At 50.3% G+C, this 13862-nt stretch overlaps 1 pseudogene; it reads right to left on the bottom strand.

Moving 5' to 3' along the window:
* Positions 1-1756: 1756 nt before the first annotated feature.
* Positions 1757-2895, bottom strand: LOC140421438 (ornithine decarboxylase antizyme 2 pseudogene; annotated as a pseudogene).
* Positions 2896-13862: the final 10967 nt, after the last annotated feature.

Below are 13862 nucleotides of genomic sequence, written 5' to 3'. Positions count from 1 at the left end.
TGGGGGGAGGGGGGAACTGGGTTGCTGCTGTACTGACTGGTCGGCGGGGGGGGGGGGGGGGGGGGGGGGGGGGGGGGTGATCCGGCTGATCACGTGGAACGTGAGAGGCCTGAATGGGCCGGTCAAGAGGGCCCGGGTGTTGGCGCACTTAAAGGGACTGAAGGCAGACATCGCTATGTTGCAGGAGATGCACCTGAAGGTGGTGGATCAGGTCAGGCTGAGGAAGGGATGAGTGGGGCAGGTCTTTCACTCTGGGCTGGATGCGAAGAATAGGGGGTTGCAATCCTGGTGAGCAAGCAGGTGACGTTCGAGGCGATGAGTATTGTGGCAGATAATGGGGGCCGATATGTGATGGTGAGTGGTAGACTGCACGGTTCCAGGTGGTGCTGGTGAATGTATATGCCCCGAACTGGGACGATGCTGAGCCGGATCCCGGATCTAGAGGCGGGGAATCTGATAATGGGGGGAGACTTCAATACGGTACTGGACCCGGCACTGGATTGATCTAGGTCGAGGTCGGGCAAGAGGCCAGCTGCGGCCAAGGTTCTGAGGGGGTTTATGGATCAGATGGGGGGAGTGGATCCGTGGAGGTTTGCCAGGCCAGTGACTAGAGAGTTCTCCTTCTCTTCCCATGTGCACAAGGCCTACTCGCAGATGGACTTCTTCGTGGTGAGTAGGGCGTTGATCTCAAGAGTGGAGGGGACGGAGTACTCAGCCATAGCGATTTCGGACCATGCCCCGCACTGGGTGGAGCTGGAGTTGGGGGAGGAGAGGGGCTAGCGCCTGCTGTGGCGCATGGATGTGGGACTGCTGGCGGATGAGGAGGCCTGTGGGCAGGTCCGGGGGTGCATTCAAAGGTACATAGAGGCCAATGATAATGGGGAGGTACCGGGTAGTGTGGTTTGGGTGGCGCTGAAGGCGGTGGTCAGGGGAGAGCTAATCTCAATCAGGGCTCACAGGGAGAAGAGGGAGAGAATGGAGAGGGAGAGATTGGTGGGGGAGATACTGAGGGTGGATAGGAGATATGCGTATTCCCCTGAAGAGGGGCTGCTGAAGGAGCGCCGGTGCCTCCAAACGGAGTTTGATTTGCTGACTGTGGCGAAAGCCGAAGCCCAGTGGAGGAAGGTGCAGGGGACAGCGTACGAGTATGGGGAGAAGGCGAGCCGGATGCTAGCGCATCAGCAACATAGGAGGGAGGCAGCGAGGGAAATTGGAGGAATCAGGGATAGAGGGGGGAACACGGTGCGGAGTCCGGCCAAAATAAATGAGGTCTTCAGAGATTTCTATGGGAACCTGTACAAGTCAGAACCCCCGGACGGGGTGGAGGGGATGCGGCGGTTCCTGGACCAATTGAGGTTCCCGAGGGTGGAGGAGGGACAGGTTGAAGGTTTGGGGGCCCCGATCGGGATGGAGGAGCTGGTTAAGGGGTTGGGGAGCATGCAGGCGGGCAAGGCCCCGGGGCCGGATGGGTTCCCGGTCGAATTCTATGGGAAGTTTGTGGAACTGTTGGGTCCGTTGTTGGTGAGAACCTTCAATGAGGCGAAGGAGGAAGGGATTTTTCCCCCGACGATGTCTCGGGCGCTGATCTCGCTTATCCTCAAGCGGGACATGGACCCACTGCAGTGTGGCTCGTATAGGCTGATTTTGTTCCTTAATGTGGATACCAAGTTGTTGGCGAAGGTCCTGGCCACTAGGATTGAGGATTGTGTCCCAGGAGTGATAGGGCAGGCAGTGTGGAGGCTCCTGAGTGTGATCATTTATTTTTTTAAATTTGAAATACTTTTATTTTATTTTATTTTTTAAACAGCTTTCTAGAAGGTACATAAAAACCACAGTATGTGAAAGGAATTCACAGGCTTTCAAACATTTTCTGTAAATGGCAATGACAAATAGTCACACAGTTCAAAAAACAAATGACAAAAGAAAATCTTGACAATTTTGTAATTCGAGACAAAACTATTCCTGCTCAGTATCAATCCAAGCTGAATTCAGCCCAGATTGCCGAAAGAACATCTAGGCAAGATGATTAAAATTTGCTTACGCAAAATACAACGAAAATCTGCACCTTTTACAGGCCATAGCTATGGCATTACACAGCATTTATATTAAGTACTACCCTCTCCCAATAGCACTACGATAAAAAGTTGGAAACAGTAAAATGTTCCTTGATGCGGCTGACTACTCCTCCTCAGACAACGACTGATCAATGGAGTACGCCATGAACAGGAGATCAGGCTGAGCTGGAACCGAGGGATGGCCTGGTCTCACAATCTCAAAGCCCATGAGGCTGAATGTCCTCAGAAGCAAGGCTCGATCCTCTCTGTTGTAGAAGCAGACAAATACATATTCCACCTGCATCTTCTCCTCAGCAAATTCTAACAGCGCAGTTAACCCTTCTTTGCTTCCTTCTGCCAAAACGCCATCAGGAATTTCCACAAAGAGATTCTTATTGGAGAAAACTGCATCTCATTTGGAGACCTTGGAGTCTGTTAACTTGTATTGAAAATGGACAATATGTTGCTTTCCATTTGCCGGTGGCTCTTGCGTTACAGTTAGCTGCTCATCTGTGTGTAAGAGAGCTGTAAGAGTGTGATCCCTTCCATTCCCTCGCCCACCTGGGATCTTCACTGATGGGTGAGGGGCATCAGGAGCACCACAGAGGCCCTGGACTGAGGTGCCTGCAGTACGGTTGCTGAGATGTACCACTCAAAGGAGGAATACTACTCTCCTGGGCATTTATCATGGCGGAAGCTGGGCTCTTGTCTCTTTCTTTTCCGAAGTAGTGGCTGTTGAGTATCCGTTCGACGGAGCTTCTCACCATCCGGACGCAGACGGAGCCCACTTGCTGGGTGGGTTATGCTGCCAGTTGCACTTCCAGCCGCTCCGCCTTCCAGAACCTTCCCTGAATGTGATCATGATGCCCTCGGAGGGGGGGGGGAGGCGGAAGTGGTGGCGGCAATGGACGCGGAGAAGGCCTTTGATCGGGTGGAGTGGGAGTACCTGTGGGAAATGCTGGCAGGTTTGGGTTCGGGGAGGGGTTGATAGGGTGGGTCAAATTGTTATACCAGGCCCCGGTGGCGAGCGTACCGACGAATTGGCTGAGGTCAGAGTACTTCAGACTGTACCGTGGGACGAGACAGGGGTGCCCCCTGTCCCCCCTGCTGTTTGACCTGGCAATTGAGCCGCTGGCTATGGCACTAAGGGTGTCTTGAAACTGGAGGGTGTTAGTCCAGGGAGGGGAGGAGCATCGGGTCTTGTTATATGCAGATGACCTGCTTTTGTATATTGCAGATCCAGTGGAGGGGATGGCAGAGGTCATGCAGACCCTGAGGGAGTTTGGAGACTTCTCAGGATACAAGCTCAATGTTGGGAAGAACAAGCTCTTTGTGGTGCATGTGAGGGGTCAGGAGAGGAGGCTGGAGGAGCTGACGCTCAAGAGGGTGGAGAGGAGTTTCCGGTATTTGGGTATCCAGGTGGCCAGGAGTTTTGGCGCGGTTGGTAGACCAGATGGAGGAGGACTTTAGGAGATGGGACGTGTTGCCACTCTCCCTGGCGGGCAGGGTGCAGTCCGTTAAGATGACGGTCTTCCCTAGGTTCTTGTTCGTGTTCCAGTGCCTGCTTATTCTCATCCCTAAGGCCTTTTTCAAGCGAGTGAGCAAGAGCATTATGGGGTTTGTATGGGCAAGTAAGACCCCGAGGGTAAGAGACTGTTCTTGGAGCGCAGTCGGGCGGAAATTAAAAGGATGGGGGACCTATTCATTGACGGGACTTTGCCAGTCTGAGGGCGCTGGAGGAGAAATTTGGGTTACCCCCAGGAAATGCCTTCAGGTATATGCAGGTCAGGGTGTTTGTGAGGAGGCAGGTAGGGGAATTTCCACTGCTGCCTGCCCGGAGGATACAGGACAGGGTGATTTCGGGCCTGTGGGTCGGAGAGGGCAAGGTCTCGGCGATTTACCAGGAGCTGCAGGAGGCGGAGGAAGCCTCGGTGGAGGAGCTGAAGGGCAAGTGGGAGGAGGAGTTGGGTGAGGAGCTGGATGAGGGCCTGTGGGTTGACGCCCTGGGCAGGGTTAATTCCTCCTCGTCTTGTGCCAGGCTCAGCCTAATCCAGTTTAAAGTGATGCACAGGGCGCATATGACAGGGGCGAGGATGTGTAAGGTTCTTTTTCTTGTTTTGGTTTATGTAAGGGGCGTTTGCCCCATTTTTGTTCTTAGTTTGTTAGATAGTTTAATGGTTAGAGGATTAAGTTGCTTTGTGTGTTGGCGTAATGCCCTTTTTATTTCTCTTTTGTATATTTTCTTTCTTTTCTGGAGTGTTTTGTAAAAATGTATTGGAAAAATTTTGAATAAACATATTTAAAAAAAAAACAATGCTCCTAAACTCATTCCCCTACAAGAGGCCACCTCCATCCACTCCCACGCGACTCTCCCCCACGACCCACTCCCTAACCACAGCTGTATTATCTCCCCAATACCAATTCATCATGTTTGGTAAGACCCCACCTCCCCTCGTCCAACAACAGCTTCTTAACCCGCGGGGATTTAAAAACAAAATAAATTAAGAGTACCCAATTCATTTTTCCCAATTAAGGGGCAATTTACAGTGGACACTCCACGTAGACTGCACATCTTTGTGTTGTGGGGCGCAACCCACACAAACACGGGGATAATGTGCAAACTCCACATGGACAGTGACCCAGAGCCGGGATCGAACCCGGGACCTCGGCGCCGTGAAGCAGCAGGGCTAACCCACTGAGCCACTGAGCTGCCAAACCCGCGGGAATTTCTCCATCCGCACAAACCTCAAAATCAAAGCATTAACCTTCTTCAAAAATTATTTTGGGATGATGATTGGGAGGTTCTGAAAAACAAACAAGAGCCTTGGCAGCACCGTCATTTTCACTGTCTGCACCCGCCCCACCAGCGGCAACACATCCCACCTCTTACAATCCCCCTTCATCTGTTCCACCAGCCGAGCCAGGTTCATCTTATACAACTGCGCCCATCCCCACGCTACCTGGGTGCCCAAATATCTGAAGCTCGCCCCAACCACCTTGAACAGCAGCTCTCCCAACCTCCTCTCTTGCCATCTGGCCTCGATCAGGAACACCTCGCTCGTCCCCACATTCAGCTTGTAGCCAGAAAACCGGCCAAACTCCTCCAGGATACTCATGATTCCCCCAGTGCCCCCCAATGGGTCCGAGATATAAAGCAACAGGTGATCTGCATACAGTGAGACCCTGTGCTCAACACCCCCTCCCCCCGCACCATCCCTCTCCAACTCCTCGACACTCTGAGCCCCATTGCCAGTCGTTCCATTGCCAAGGCCAAAGCAATGGCGTGAGTGGGCACCCCTGCCTTGTCTCACGATGTAACCTGAAATACCCTGAGCTAATCTGACTCGCCTGCACACTCGCTACCGGCATCTTCTACAGCGGCCGGACCCAGTCCACAAATCCCTGCCCGAATCCAAATCCTCCTAACACTTCCCACAGGTATTCCCACTCCACCCGATCGAAAACCTTCTCTACGTTGATTGCCACTGCCACTTCTACGTCCTGTCCCTCTGGGGGCATCATTACCACATTTAGTAATCTCCTAACATTCACAGACAATTGCCTCTCCTTTACAAACTCCACCTGGTCTTCCCCTATCACCCCTGGCATGCAGTCCTCAATACACGAGGCCAAGATCTTCGGCAGCAACTTAGCGCCACATTTAGGGCGATAGGACCCACATTGCTCCGGATCTTTATCTTGCTTCAGTATTAGGGAGATGGACGCCTGCGATAATGTGGGGAGGTGTTGCTAACTTGCTGTTGTCTCTTAATTTGGTTGTGTTCAATTACATTTGCTCAAGAGTTGCCAGGTATCTTTCGACACCGCTACAAGGTTCAAAACAGAATACTGATCAAAGACTCGATACACCAGTTAGTAAGTTCAAAAGCAATGCCAATAGAGAGGTGGGTTCCCTGGTTGCTGGGCGTGTCCTAGGTGGCCGTTGGTCCGCTTTGTTTTAGTCTCCTCTGGCGCCGGGATGTCTGGCTTATTGTTTACCTAAATGTTGCCTTTTGTTCCCGGGGAAGGCTCATTAATATGTAGATGGTTCTGCAGTACCGGTCCTGTCTGAGAGCCACAGCTCTAATCAACAGACAGACCTTGCACCTGCTTGCTTTTTCAGTATTGTCCAATTTTCCCTGCATTCTTTGCAAGTGTCCATTTTGTAATCGGGATGTGGCCATCCCAGATGGCTACGCGCCCTCCTTGTGATCCTCAACGCGAAGCATGAAGGATCACATTACTGCGTCGTCTTCGTCCTCTGACCAAACTGGGCACTCATAATCAAGCTCTACTCTGCCCTATCCTATGAAACACAATTTTACTTAAATAATTTGAAATACATACATTATTATAAAACTCTACGGGGTGCTATGACATTAATGCATGCATTACAGAAAAATAAAAAAACTGGAACCTCTAACTATCCTCAATAAACTATCCTCACTCAAACAATCCCAAAAATCTACAACATTTTAAATGTACAAAATAGCAGCACACAAATTTCTCTGGCCTGGCAGTCAGACACAGAGGTTTACATCTCTTTATTTAACGGCATACACGTAAAGAGAAAACGGATGCACTTTAATTCATGTCAAGGGGTTCGGGGGTTTGGTGGAAGCCGAAAATAGGGGACCTAATCCTGTATACCGGGGCGCTAGAGCGGTAGGCTCTCCTTTGTCATTTTCTGATTCTAAGTGTCTGCACGACACTGCAAAGTATCGCCATTACTAAGAGGGCTTCTACTACATACGATAGTGAGTACCAGGTGATAAACGTATCACACCAGGTCGGGGTATTGTTAGCTGTCGCGGGGCTAGCTATCTCGGGGTTCTGTGTATTGCAGGGGTGGGAATCATTCATGGCTTGTGTGGTAGGGGTCAGGGGGGTAGCGTCTGCGTGCAACTGAAGGGATCCCGCTAAGATCCAGGTGAAAAAGATGGAGGTCGTCTTCACCTTTCCGTCTTTCTGTCTTCTTTGTCTTCCTCTGAGGTTCCTGAGGTTCCGGAGTTCTGTGAACACAAGCATAATAGCTGTTATTATCTTGCTTAAGATCTCGTATGCCTGTCTATCTGTCCTTTGTTGCCAATTTCCCTTTATAATTGGTCACCATCTGTGACTCCCTCATTTTTTTTTTAAACCAACTATTTGGGACAAGACATCCTGACATAGTGTGAGCCGTCTCGCAGCCTGTGCGATCTACCATCCCAGTGTTTGAGGATGTAAATAGCATACGGAAGCAACCTAAGGGTTGCCAAAACCAAACAAAAGAATTTCGAACTGAAAGTGCTAAAATGGGATGCGTATGGGCCGCGGCGGGTAAGAAATGGGTGGACTCCCCGGGTAGGACGGTGATCAATGCCATATGTGCTCTACCCGAGCGTAGCTGACCCAAGGGGGGTCCTCAGGCAGGGCGGGGACCAGTGCCGTTTCTCCATTGCCTGAGCAACCGGCAAGAACGGGTAAGAATGTGGTCAGCGTGGGGGTTGCCGTGTTGTCTGCTGACAAACTTGTACCTCTAAACTGGTTTCTATCGACAAACTAGTTCCTCTGAACTGTTGTCTGGGGACAAACTTGTTCCATTAACCGCCAGGGGGCGTTAAAGGAGTGGTGACGTGGGGCCGTGAAAAACTTTCAGGTTTACAAACAACACTTAACATTAACACTAATGAACAAACATACAACAAACATGGTGCAGGTTCCATCAGAAAGGACACCGTATCTCTCCATCGGTTCTATTTTTCTCCATCATCTGGACACCTCACTGCTCAATAGCGGATTCATTTGGTGGGAGTCAGACTCTATGTCATCATCTTCTCCCAGCTGCCAAACTCTTGACTGTAGTAACCGTGCTAAAGCTGCTTGGGGCGAATTGGGGTCCATCTCATCATTCCGGATGAGCCTGAACGAATTGTCTCGGTGCCAGAATCATGTGTTGAGGTTGGAGCTACTAGGTTTCAATCCGTAACCGTCGGGCGGTGGGTCTGGGTCAGGGGCTTTGATATATGTCACTGCTGGTTGAAGGAAGGGAGAGGCGGAGTTGTGCCTCTGGAGGTGGAGTTGAAGTCGTGTCTGAGGATGGGCTGGACTGGTTGGGGGAGGGTAGGAAAACGTCATCTGTGGGCGGTGCGTGCTCGTCTGCTGCGAGGAGGATGTGGTGTGTGTGGCTTTGCTGCGAGCTGTAAGCCTTGAGCTGGTTTATGTGAAACCACGCAGACTTACCATTGGGATATGTAATTTTGTATACCGAGGGGCTGACTTTGTCCAAAATGGAGTACGGTCCGGAGAATTTAGGGAAAAGGAATGAACTGGGGTTGTATAGGGAAAGCATCACTTGCTGCCCTACTGCAAACTCAGTGGCGTGTACTGTTTTGTCGAAACAAGCCTTGCTCTGTTTCTTCCTGGTTCCAAGTCTCACAGCTGCTGCGAGTTGGGCCGCCTTTATGTTCTGTATCAATTATTGAACCGCATTTTCATGCATGAGGGATGTGACTGCGGGGCTGGCCAAATCCAGTCCTAATAAATACTCTGTGCCTTTCATGGGGCGTCCGGTCATGAGGGTGTGGGGGGTGTATCCTGTGGACGTGGATACCGTATTTCTTATGAACATGAAAGTAAATGGGAGAACTGAATCCCAGGTGCTGTTATTCTGCTGAACCATTTTTCTGAGGGTGGCTTTTAATGTCCTATTCATCCTCTCTACAATACCACTTGACTGGGGGTGGTGTGCAATGTAAAACTTTTGCCGAATGCCGAAAATCGTGAGGACGTATTTCATTACACGTCCTGTGAAATGGGAGCCTTGATTGGATTCTATACTGCAGGGGAGTCCCTATCTGGTAAAGATGCGGTGTGGTAATATTTTAGCCGTTGTCTTGGCCATATTAGTTCATGATGGAAAAGCTTCCACCCATTTTGTGAAGGTGTCTATGACCACCAACACATACTTATAACCACTTCTGCAAGGGGGTCGGGTTGCTATATAGTCTATCTGGAGATTTGTCCAGGGTCCATTAACGGGGCGGGTGTGACTAAGTTGAGCATTTTTCGCATATCTGTCCGGATTGTTCTGGGCACAGATCAAGCAATTCTCTATGTAGTGCGTCACATCGGCTTTTAAATCAGGTCACCAGCAGAGCAGTCTGAGCTGAGCTAGGATGGGTTCAATACCTTAGTGTCCATGATTGTCATGGAACTGACAAATGATCTGGTTCCTGTCCTGGCTGGGAACTACATAAATGCCATCCTTTAAAACCACACCGTCATGTGTGGTTATTGCATTCTTGTATTTATCATACGGGCTGGGAAGGTACCCTTTAAAACTTCCCTGTGTTTCTCGTCCTCTTTCTGTGCCTTCACTAGATACTGAATATTGGTCTGTGAGACCTGAACTGCGTGTACTGGGATGCTTTCGGGGGGAGGTTCCAAACATAACCATGCCTGGAGCCTGCCTTCGCTAGGGCGTCTGCTTTAACGTTACCAGGAGGGGAAGAACGGTGATGACTGCGAACCTTAATTATTCCATATTTTCTATCCTTCGCTGTCTCTAAGATATGGCGGAGTAATGGGGCTGAGGGTAGGGGTTTACCATCCGCGGAAACCAATCTTCTCGTTTCCCACAGGGGTAGGAATTCTGTCAAACTATTGCAGACATACAAGCTGTCCGAATAGATGTCTGCTGGGGTCGGGAACGAGTCGGGGTGGTCTACAATATAAGTGATCGCTGTCAATTCTGCTGCCTGCGAGCCTAACTGTTGGCAACATTAGTGAAATCTCATCCAGGGCGCGTCCCTGCATGTCCTCTACGTAAATACCGCAACCGGTGATTCTCTTTCCATTTAATACTGGGGAGGAACCATCCACATAAATCTTCAGCGATGCGCACGTGTCTGTGGGCTGGGGTCTCTGGGGTGTATTACCTGCTTTCCTGGGAGGTGTTTTCGGAATAAATGGGTCTGTGTTCTGTTTTGTGATGATGATCTCACACTCATGAGGGGTGCCTGTATACTGCAAATTCTCGGCAAGGAAGGTGTGGGTCTTGGTTCTCTTTACCGTAATGTCCCGTCCCTGTAAAAGAAGGGTCCAACGGGCTGCCCGGATTTGGCTGACTGTGCCATCCTTAAGTCGGCCACCTGACAAGAGCTGTGTTGGGGTGTGTTCTGTGAGGATGGTGATGGGGTTGAGTCCTCCAATGTAGGCGAAGTACTGTACTGCCCAAAAAACTGCGAGCAGGTGCCTTTCACAGGCAGAAAATCCTTGCTCTACGGGGTCTAACACGCGTGTGGCGTATGCTACGGGGCAAAATTGGTCATGGCGTTCCTGGAGGAGCACGGCCGAAAGGGTTCGGTCGGTGCTTGCTACTTCGATAGCGTACGGGGAAAGTGGATCTGGGACCTGTAATGCGGGGGCTGTGCTGAGTGCTCCTTTTAAAGCGTCCACGGCATCTGTATGCTGTTGAAGCCATTCCCAAGGTGCCTGCTTCTTGAGAAGTTCGGAAAGAGGCGTTGCTTTAGTGGCGAAACCGTCAATATGGTTTCGGCAGTAACCAACCAGTCCTAAAAATGACCGGAGGCCTGAGACATTGTGGGGAAGGGGCAATTTGACGATCGAGCCAATTCTCTTTTGCTCGATCTCGCGTTTACCATGTGTGATCACTGTTCCCAAGTAAATCACTTTCTCTTTCAAAATCTGGGCCTTCTTGGGGTTGACTTTACAACCAATTTCTTTTCGGAGTCCTAGGAGTTCGGCGAGAAGCGGAATGTGCTCTCCCTTTGTGTCTGTCTGTAGTAGCAAGTCGTCTACATACCGGACCAGACAATCTGGGCGGGAACATTTTGCTAATCCATTTGCCAGCTGTCGGTGGAAAATGGAGGGGGAGTTGTGGAAGCCTTGTGGAAGGCACGTCCACGAATATTGTTGCCCCTGGAATGTGTAGGCGAATTTGTAATGGCACGCTTTAGCCAATGGAATGGACCAAAAGCCGTTACTAATGTCCAAAACCGAAATTTTATTTGACTGGAGTACCTGTTTGAGCATGGTATCGGGACTCGTGGCTTCAGTGGGGGCTGCTGCTGGGGTTACTTTGTTCAGTTCCCGGTAATCAATGGTCAGTCGCCATGATCCATCCGGTTTCCTGACGGGCCAAATTGATGTGTTGTTTGTGGAGGCTACTGATCTGAGTACGCCTTGATCCAACAAACTCTATTACTTTGAAAATTTCTCCCTCTGCTTCCTGGGAAAAACCGTACTGCTTTTGGGGTTTAGGGTCGGGACCTGTAATGTTCACAAAGCCAGACAATTTGCCACAGTCGTGCTTGTGCTGTGCAAATGCCGCTTTGTGTTCCTGCAGGACTGCCCTAACCTGTTTGTCTGCACTAATGGTTCGAGGGTCGAACCAGAAGTCTCCGACTGAGCTAATCCTGTTTACATACTCTCCTACTGTGAGCATGGCGTGGGCTCGTGCTGCCTTTGCCATTTTCCAAACACACTTGTTAACTTAATCAAAAGGAAGGTTATGGGAGCTTATGAAATCGATCCCAAGGACATGTTCTGCTGTCTGGGGTAGATCAACCAAAACTACGGGGTGCTTGGTTGTGATGTTCCCTATTTGTATCGCTACAGGGGCTGTGATGTGCCCTTGTTGTAAATGACCTGTAAAGTTGTTGGTTGTGGGCCACGTGTCTCGCTGAAAAATTGTGGAGGAATTGAGTGTGGTGCGGGACCCTGCTGTGTCCCAAAGAAATTCTACGGGGTGTCCCCGAACTTTGCCTGCTACTACCGGTCTCCCGGACTTGTCCCAAAGGGTGTCGCAGACCCAAGTTGGGGAGCCTGAACACCGTCAGTCGGTGCCATTCATGTCTGCATTCTCTGAACAGGCGCAAACGCTATGGATCGGCTTTGCCTTATTCCTGTTTAGGGTGCCTGTCTGTTGGTTTCTCTGGTGCTTTTGGGGCGCGTTGCACTCTCGTGCAAAGTGTCCTAACTGTCCACAATTGTAACATTCTTGAGCTTTGGGCTGGGGTGGGCTGATCCTGCCCTCATTTACCCATGCGGGGTTCTGGTGCACTTTAACTGGATTCATATCTGCCTGCTCTTCATTGGGTTTCATAAATGCGGTTTTGCCTTGGAGTGATTGCTCCCAAGCGCGGGACAATCTCTTCATTGTGGGCCTCATCTGAGGGGTCATAATTTGCGCAAGCTTTCTGTCCTGCATCTGTCGCATGAGAGATTAGGATTCAAGTCCATTTGGCCATATTATCTGGGGACAAATGGACGCGGGCTAACTCGCCGAAAACTGCTGTGAAATGTATCCACAAGTGTCCAGCAAACGCTGTGGGGTGCTCTGTCTTCTTTTGCCTACACTTATTTAGGCCTTCTACGGGGTCTCTGTTGTAGCCGATCGCATCAAGGATCGCTGTGTGCATCTCTTGGAGTGTGCCTCCTCCTACATTCTGTGGGTCGGAAGGGCTGCCACAACTGAAGGGTCGAGGCTTAAAACTGTGAACTTCACTTGCTCCTTTTCGTCCAGGCCGTACATGGTAGCCTGCTGTTTAACTCTAGCGAAAAACTGGTGGGGGTCTGATGTGGGAAGGAACGGTGTAATTTTTCCACACGCGTCCCGTAATTGGCTCACGGTTAACGGTGTTGTGTAACGGAAAGCAGCTTCTCCTTCTGCTGCGGCCCTGCGGTGTGTGGTTACAGGGTTCATGGGGGTGTGTTCTGCCTGTTCAGTTGAGGGTTGGGGCGCTTTCCTTTTCTGGGCTTTTTCCTGCGTACATGTCCCATGTACGTATCTATGGGCAGTCTCATTCAATTCCTGCCAATCGGGGCCGTTTTCCTGATCTAACTGGGGTCCGAATGTGTTTTGAAACCCATTTTGAACGGAAAGCAGAGATTGCAATTCTGCAATTTGTTTTCGGCACTTTGCGTGGTCTACGAAGCTCTGCCTTTGTTCCGTCGTGGAAGTATGGAGTGCTCGTAGGGCTGCTTTCACATCATTGCACTGTTTCTGCAATTTCTCAACTTGTTGCTTGGTCTCTTGTCTTACCAAGACCGCACGTTGCGTGTCAAAGAACAAAGAACAAAGAAATGTACAGCACAGGAACAGGCACTTCGGCCCTCCAAGCCCGTGCCGACCATGCTGCCCGACTAAACTACAATCTTCTACACTTCCTGGGTCCGTATCCCTCTATTCCCATCCTATTCATGTATATGTCAAGATGCCCCTTAAATGTCACTATCGCCCCTGCTTCCACCACCTCCTCCGGTAGCGAGTTCCAGGCACCCACTACCCTCTGCGTAAAAAACTTGCCTCGTACATCTACTCTAAACCTTGCCCCTCTTACCTTAAACCTATCCCCCCTAGTAATTGACCCCTCTACCCTGGGGAAAAGCCTCTGACTATCCACTCTGTCTATGCCCCTCATAATTTTGTAGACCTCTATCAGGTCTCCCCTCAACCTCCTTCGTTGCAGTGAGAACAAACCAAGTTTATTCAACCGCTCCTCATAGCTAATGCCCTCCATACCAGGCAGCATTCTGGTAAATCTCTTCTGCACCCTCTCTAAAGCCTCCACATCCTTCTGGTAGTTTGGCGACCAGAATTGAACACTATACTCCAAGTGTGGCCTAACTAAGGTTCTATACAGCTGCAACATGACTTGCCAATTCTTATACTCAATGCCCCGGCCAATGAAGGCAAACATGCCGTATGCCTTCTTGACTACCTTCTCCACCTGTGTTGCCCCTTTCAATGACCTGTGGACCTGTACTCCTAGATCTCTTTGACTTTCAATACTCTTGAGGGTT

Source organism: Scyliorhinus torazame, chromosome 1, assembly GCF_047496885.1.
Source record: "Scyliorhinus torazame isolate Kashiwa2021f chromosome 1, sScyTor2.1, whole genome shotgun sequence".
In the NCBI taxonomy this organism is placed as follows: domain Eukaryota; kingdom Metazoa; phylum Chordata; class Chondrichthyes; order Carcharhiniformes; family Scyliorhinidae; genus Scyliorhinus; species Scyliorhinus torazame.
The sequence above is the reverse complement of the archived record's forward strand: the minus strand, read 5'-3'. Positions and strand labels throughout refer to the sequence as shown.